This window comes from Papaver somniferum, chromosome 2 (genome assembly GCF_003573695.1).
Source record: "Papaver somniferum cultivar HN1 chromosome 2, ASM357369v1, whole genome shotgun sequence".
Taxonomy (NCBI): Eukaryota; Viridiplantae; Streptophyta; class Magnoliopsida; order Ranunculales; family Papaveraceae; genus Papaver; species Papaver somniferum.
In genome coordinates, this window is record NC_039359.1 from 51,844,019 (window position 1) to 51,852,320 (window position 8,302).

The 8,302-nt window shown below is 38.0% G+C and overlaps 1 pseudogene; it reads left to right on the top strand.

Annotated features, from left to right (window-relative positions):
- The first annotated feature begins 1,543 nt into the window (after positions 1-1,543).
- Positions 1,544-3,534, top strand: LOC113347637 (annotated as a pseudogene).
- Positions 3,535-8,302: the final 4,768 nt, after the last annotated feature.

An 8,302-nucleotide genomic window follows, 5' to 3' on the forward strand; every position in this document is an offset into this window, starting at 1 on the left:
ACAATGTTCAAGAAATGCTATGAGCTTCTTTGTTTGATGTTGTCCAAAGTGTACACTACGACATTTGGTTAGGAAGTTTGGTACATCAATTCAACTGTGTTGTTCCAGCTTTTCTTTTATCACCTTTTCATTATCTATAAATGTATGAAAAATTTATATGTTACAGTTGTTACTGCATATGATAATAATTTTTATTAATTTTAGTAATGATCTTGTTAAAATTACAAGGAAAAAAATCGTGTAATTGTTGAGTTTTAGTGGTCGGATAAGGCTTAACATAACAATTAACATAATATAGTTGGTGTTATTGTGTTGCTCAAACCTTTGGCAATTAGAGGTTGCTGGCGCTTAGTTCCCAAAGGCTTAGGAAACTAGGCAATTGGTAAATTGTCGAAGATTAGTTGCTTAGACATGGGGCTACTTGCGCGTTTTAGTAAGTTGGCATATGTTTGTTGCTGACGTTTTTGGCAACTAATGAAAACACTAGTTGTGATGAACTTGTTGCCGAAGTATATAGAAACTAGCAGTTTCCTTTTCCTAGTTTCGAAAACATTAGGCTACTAGCATATTTCATGTAGTTGCCATTTCTTTGTTGCGATCAACTTGTTGCCGAAGTATATAAGAACTACTAGTTGTCGTTGAGTAGTTCCGAAAGCATTTGGCAACTAATTTTTTGAGGCAGTTGCCAGATTTTAGTGGTCTTTGCTAGGATTTTTTGTAGTGTCAACAATCTTTAACTATAGATCCAGATTTCAAATATCAATATAAGCATATACAGAATAAATCATCTTTCGATCCCAATCTATCAAAACTAATTGCTGTAGTTTATAACATTTAATTGAGATTGTTATTGTCTATTGAGAAGAAGAAGAACTTCTAATTAAGAAACTAAACTCATTGAATCAATATATTTCATACCTTGTAATAAAAACATAGATTTAATATCCTCCGCCATCACCGCCACCACGACAAGGAGGAGAGTTGATATCCTACTCCACCACAACCGCCACCGTGACCACCATCATCAATTAATGGAACAAAAGATTACGAATCTAGTAAGAAAAATCATTTGGATGAATTGGCTAACATAGATCTGATATGTTCCTCCACTACCCCCATCGTCATCAACAACAGCAGCAAAAATGGTAGAAAAACGAACATATAAAGCGCAATAGATCTATTGATATGGCGGCGGAGGTAACAGAGGTTGTAGTGCCGGTTGTGGTGGAGGCGATCGAGAGTGGTGGTGGTGGTGGGAGCGATTTCTGTTTTTGATGGAAACAAAGAAGAAGAGTATATAAACGATTTATTATGTGGGGAGGGTGAATATGTAAATAAAAAACATGTTATTGACCCCTTATGGGCTTTTAGATGGAGAGGGATATAGTTATTGTGGAATAAGGATATTTGTGAAACCCGTTAAAAATAGGGACAAATATCCGATTACTACTTTTTTAACACTCCGCCGAAGAAGCCATCAAAACGTAGGTGGAACAAAAAGACAGACAGCCTATTGGAGATAGCGACTGAGTCCATATTCTGAAACAGAGGAAGAGGAGTTTCATCAATCCGATTAGGAGGAAGGTATATTAAAAATTCATGGAGACACCAAAACCAGTAAAGCTTGGTGGTTCTCTGTTTGTACCTAGTGTTCACGAATTGGCCAAACAATTACCTGCGGAAGTTCCAGCTCGATACATACGGAATGATCTGGAGCAGTTGACTGATCTCTCTGGTGTGTCTATGATAGATGAAGCCATACCTGTTATTGATTTGCAGAATTTAGTTTCTCCAGAATCCGTTATTGGAGAGTTAGAATTGGAGAAGCTTCACTCTGCTTGCAAAGAATGGGGTTTCTTTCATGTATGTAACACTTAAGTTATGATCGTGTATGATTTTCTTTTATCTGTCCGTAAGAATTAGGATGTTGATGAATATCAATTATTTATGGCCTGGATTTACCAACTTAAAATCGTTACTGCAAGCAAGTGTTTTTAATGATTAAGAAGTAATTAGAGTTTATGTTGTAGGTGGTAAACCATGGAGTTGACTTTTTATTGATGGAGAAAGTGAAATCAGAATTTCAAGATTTCTTTAATCTTCCAATGGATGAGAAGAAGAAATTTTGGCAGGAATAAGGGGATCTTGAAGGCTTTGGACAACACTTTGTTCAATCAGAAGACCAGAATCTTGATTGGGCAGATATGTTTTTCGTGTTCACTCTTCCCCATCATTTGAGGAAGCCTCGGCTATTTCCCGAACTCCTCCTACCTCTCAGGTTAGTTCTCTGTCACCCACATTTTTGACATGATATTATTGTACTAATCATGCACCTTGACCTTGTAAGCATATCTTAAAATGTAAAGCTTTTGAGGTGGCGTGCACTTAGGATTCAATAACTGGCTGGTTGATCTCTTTATTCAGGGAAACAATGGAATCCTACTCATTTGAGTTGGACAAACTTAGCATGGATCTCATTAAGTCGATGGAGAAGGCTTTACAAATGGAGACTAACGTCATGGCAGAATCTTTTGAAGTCGGGGTACAGGCAATGAGGATGAACTATTATCCACCTTGTCCTCAACCCGAGCACGTCATCGGCTTATCACCACATTCAGATTCTGGTGGTTTGACGATCCTCCTTCAACTCAACGAAGTGGATGGATTACAGATTAAAAAAGAAAAATCATGGGTTCCAATTAAACCTCTACCTAATGCCTTTGTAGTGAACATTGGAGATACTTTGGAGGTACAAAGATCTAATGAAATCCAATTATCCAAGCCTTGGACGTCTACCGAGTTTTGGCTATTAATTATTTCTTGTTACCTTTTAACAGATAATGAGTAATGGGATTTACCGCAGCGTGGAACACAGAGCAACAATAAATTTAACAAAGGAGAGGCTATCAGTTGCAACATTTCATAACCTTAAACTCGATAGGGAAATAGGTCCCATACTTCGCATGATCACACCAGCAACACCTGCCATGTTCAGAACAATTGGGCATCTGGATTATTTGAAGAAATATGTTTCCCATAAACTTGACGGGAAATCATTACTTGATTCCATGAGGATAGGAGAAGGTGATAAAGACAACAACGCTATTTGAATGCTGTCATGCGCAGATGTACATTTGAATGAAGTAAGTTACTTGGCTGAAGTAAATTAAAGGGTCTTATCCGAGCTTTCTGTACTAAGAAATTAATTTATGAATAGGTGCTGTTCCCACGGGTATGAGTGTAACCCTGTCTACAAATAATTGGTGTTTTATTGAGCATGCATAAGTTTTGTTGCCGTTCTGCATGAAGAATTTTCTTATGAATATGTGGATCACTGGAATGAATTGGAATAGAGGGATATTGGATTTGGCTACAAGGGCCTTTTCAATCGATGTGATTGTTGGTTGAAATGCGAATCTTGTGATCACTAATTTATGGCATAAACATGTAATGTTCTTATTATAGTCAAGTTATATCTCAATCTCTTTCTTATTATTGTCAAGTTATATCTCAATCTCAACAGTTGAGGATGTACCGGGAACAAATTTGCTTATATAATAAAAGTGAAATTAGAAAAAGTGTGTAGCTGCTGTTGTTTGTTCCCAGTTCCGGTTGTGTTTTCACCCAAAATCCCTCCATACAAGTGAGGTTTTGGTTATAAAATCCTATTCACTCCATTTCTAAATAATAGGTTGGTTTCTATATTTAGATGTTTCAAAAAAATAGGTGGGTTTCCTAATTATGAAAGTCAAATGTTACTTTAATTTTCTGGGACCATTTTTCTCTTAACATCTTTTGATGATAGGTGTCAGGTGGACCATTTCAATTTACTTCTTTTGCTGGCAAGTGTTGTGGGGACCATTTGACTTCACTTCTTTTATTGACAAGTATCATGAGGACCATTTTCAATGATTAATTCTCTTAATTTTTTTTAATTTTTTTTAAAAACAAAACCAGACTATTAATTAGGAATGGAAAGAGTACATCAGTAACAACATTACACCAAGGTGAATCTTCCCATGAATCATTCGGATTACCTTGGACTCATACGAGTCACTAACCAATTAACCAATTCATGAAATTAGTTTTTGGGTCGGATAAAAGTGATCCCACTAACACGACAAGGTCTTCAAAGTGACCAACTTTATAATGCAGAAAACGGTCACTCCTAGGAATACCATCTACCATTTTTGACCAGAACCCACATAAGAAATTAGTCAATTGGAACTATGTTGAGCTGCGGCAATCAAAATCTCCGGAAACTATACAAGAGCCAAATGGGACCCAAAACCGCATTAAATGGTGTAGCCAGAGTGTAAGAATAAAACAAACACAACACTATACTCCCATTAATCCAAAATCTCTTCTCCTCGACCATAACGCCACACCCATTTTCCTTTCAACGAGAGTATTATCCATTAAAATATCTTCTTCAACTCAAACAATTGAACACATAGTTGTCTTCAAAATAAAAAGGAAAAAAAATAGAACCCACAAAGTCCAACACAATGCTTAATCATCTAAACAGCCTCATTTCATTAGACCAAGTCCTTCATTTATAAGCAGGATCATGCTATGTTGTAAAAGGAACACTAACTGTAGGGTCAGCGCCTAATAAACATTAGTGCCAAGGCGAGGTGACATCACCATTTTTTTTTCTTTTTTTGACGTCTATGGCGCCCAAGGAGCACTTAAACTAGGATTGTCAATGGGTTAGGGTCCTCCCAGGTACTATTAGATCCGGACTCGGATCCTACTTATAAAAATAAGGTGCAGTTTTTAACGGTTTCGGGTCCGGTCCCTAAATTTGTGGATCCGGAACCGGACCCGTTAAAAATCCCGGATACCCATCAGTTTCGGGTACCCATTGGGTATTAAAAAAATACATTAAAAAAAGTTCAAAAACTTGATATATTTCTCTTTTTGACTTGAACCTAACTTATTTTTATAAAAATTTGTTTTTTCTTTTTTATTTATTTATTAAATAAAGATCAAATGTAAGAAAAAATGAAAAATGAAAAAAAGATCAAAGCCAAAAGTAGCAAAATGCTTGTTATTTTGCTAAAAAAAGGAATAAAAGATGAAATAACCGGGTATCCATTACCCATGAGTACCCATCGGATATTACCCGTTAAGATTCAGGTTCAATCAGGTAATTACCCGTTGGGTCTTAAGTTGTTAATGGGTCCAATTTTAGGACCCGGAATCGGACCCTATTTGATCGGGTCCGGTTCCGGGTAACCCATTGACAACCCTAGCTTAAACGCTAGGCGAAATAAGGCGATGGGATTGGCGCCTCGCCTCTCTTAGCTCCTTTTACAACATAGGTACCAGGACCCCTGAATTTCAGAAAAAAGTCCCCGTGTTTAAACAATTTCACTCTTTATTCTAGGGTTTTGGGTGACATATGGACATACTTGATCGCTGCATTTGTGATTTTTATGATTTCCCCGATCTCTGTAAGTAATGTGGAAGAAATTACCACGGGTGGGATTAAATGGTTAAAGTCTTCCGATGTATGATTGATTTTGAAAATCTCCAAAAGTAGGAGTGACTTTACATAATACATAAGATACCCTTTATAGTCCTATGTCTACATATTTATAGCCTGATGTCCACATATTTTGACCGATGTCCACGTATTTATAGCCTGATGTCTACATATTTTATGAATAGTGTCTGATGTCTAGACTTTGAAACATTGATGTCTACATTTATCCAACATAATATTATACCTACATTCTGGATGTCTACATATCTTTACATGTAATGTCTAAACATCGACGTGGCATTAGTAAAAAAAATGGTGGGGTCTCAGTCACTATTGTTGTCTTCACTCTCTCATCATCTTCACAACCTTACTGTTGTTTCTCTTCTCTTTTCTTCTTTGTTCCAGTTACGCTTGTTAGAGTCGAAACTTTCACACTTCTTTACTTCTTCAAGATTCTCTCACAATCTTGTTTTCTTTACAAAGTCTGCCACACTTTATAGGATTTCCAAGTTTCTCCCACAAATTGTTCAACCACACTTAAGCTTAACATGTTTGAGCTTAAACACCTACCATCCTCCCTTCAGCTCAAACATAACCACCCAACTTTCTTTGTCATCCTGAGTTTCTTAATTCGATTTCAACTTAATCAAAACATATCAGTCCTCTTGACTGCAATACCTTTGATCCGCCATCAAAGTGTACCAGTCCTCCTAACTGCAATACCAGCTTTGTTCCTCCATCCCCATCGATTTCGAATTCATGACTTAACCCTTTGAATCAACCACTCACGATCAAGCTTCTTTACCTCAATGATTATTGAATCTTATTTCTGCAATACCTCTTCCAGAAACTGTCACACTTTTTCATTGTTATAACACCTTTTGTTATGCTCACTGTCACAACTGTGACCCTTTCTTCTGTGACGCTTCTGTAATAATTCTCTAGTAATACTTAACTGTGACATCCTTCAATCACACTACTCTTTAATCTGTAACACTATCACACTAACTTTTGTAACACCCACACTGTTACAAACTAAATAACACTTTCTTACATCTTTCCTGAACTTACTCGAACATATTTCTTCTTACTTTTGTTCTCGCCAAATTATAGCCACCAACATGGGTTGCTTTCCATCATACCATGGAACACCATCCACGAACGACCATACGATCAAACCACAGCAACAACAACTCTCATCTTGCCTCTCACTACTTGACCTCTGTAACACACCATCAAGTGCTGTGTTATTCTGATCTTATAAACAAGACTTTAATCTCCTTTATCCATTCGAAAAATACTCAACAAAACTATCTTCATCTTTCATCAACGAGAACCACCAAACACAAGCAGCTTTATCAACATCACATTGTGAACTATCCACATAACACATCTCTGGAGTTCTCTTCTTCATGGATTTAAATCTCACGTACCCAAACATTTTTTTTTAACATATAAATCCAACCATCACCCCGGAAACCAAATCTAGGGAAGCAAATTCTGGTTCAATGCAAACATTTAATCACTAACTCCTAACCCAAACCCTAACAGCACCGAGAAGAATATGATGCAACAACAGCGGTAACGAACACCAATTAATTTCTTGTTTTACAGCTATTTGAGGATGAAAACAGTTTCTGCTGATTTTGGTAATTTCGGGTGTGTTGGTGACAAACGAGTTTAAACCCTAAACAATGTAATGTACGGGAGTACTTTGATTCGAGAGATCAATCTTTACAAATCCGGTATAAACCAAGAAATGGCCGTTCCAGACTTGCTTCGGTCACAAAGTGAAGGAGAAGGGTTGGTCTAGGGAGGGAAGCAAAGAGAGCGTTGAGACCAGAATGGTTGATTCGGGAAGAGTAGTTGTTTGACGACCTGTATCAGAAAGTGGAAAGCTAACAGATGGGAAAGCTAACAAGTCATTTCCGAGTGTTGTATTCTCCTGACCAAAACTTGTGTTTGGTGAAAATAGGTGAGACCTATTTATACAAGTCGCAACAAAACGTACCCTGATCTCAAAAGAAGTGGAAACAGTTGAGTAAATGGAAGAAAATGGTAACGGGTAACGCCTGGAATTGATGTTTCCATAATGAAGGAAACTTTTCACCATTACTTCTTGTATTTACTAACCGCCTCACTCTTATGACACTTTCCTGTAACGGGCGTAGTGTACGCCGCACGCTGTAAACCGTCAGACGAATACCCTAATGAGCATCCCCCAGTTTATGACATGTTTTGATGTCTCGAGTGTTTTCGTGGAAAACGTGTAGCATGTTGCTACGTGTGGCGTGGCCAAAGGATTTGGCGTTTGTATTCAAGTTGGTGCCATGACCAAAGAATAGGCATCGTAGCCAGGTTGGTGCCGTGACCAGAGAGTTAGCATCGCAACCAAGTTGGTGCCGTGACCAAGAGTTAGCATTGTATCCAAGAAATTCCACGAGTCGTTTGGTGGAAGGTTTGTACGGATGAGATCTGCATCTCAGGAGGAAGGGTATCCGTAGATTGTTGCAACCCTTCGGTGGCAACCAGCGGCATGGTTGCAGGACTTGCATGCTCTTGGCACGATTAGGGTTTTGGCGTCGTGGCCAAGATATTGTCGTAAATCGTTTGGTGGAAAGTTTGTATGGCTGAGATTCGTATTTCAGGAGGAAGGGTGGCCATTGATTGTTCCAACCCTTCGTTTGAAGCCGGTGGCATGGTTTAGGCGCGGTCGAGCTAGGATTTTGGCGTTGTTTAGGCGAGGCCAAAAATAGGGTTTTGGCATAGTTTAGGTGCGGCCAAAATTAGTACTTTGCATTAGGCCAAAAG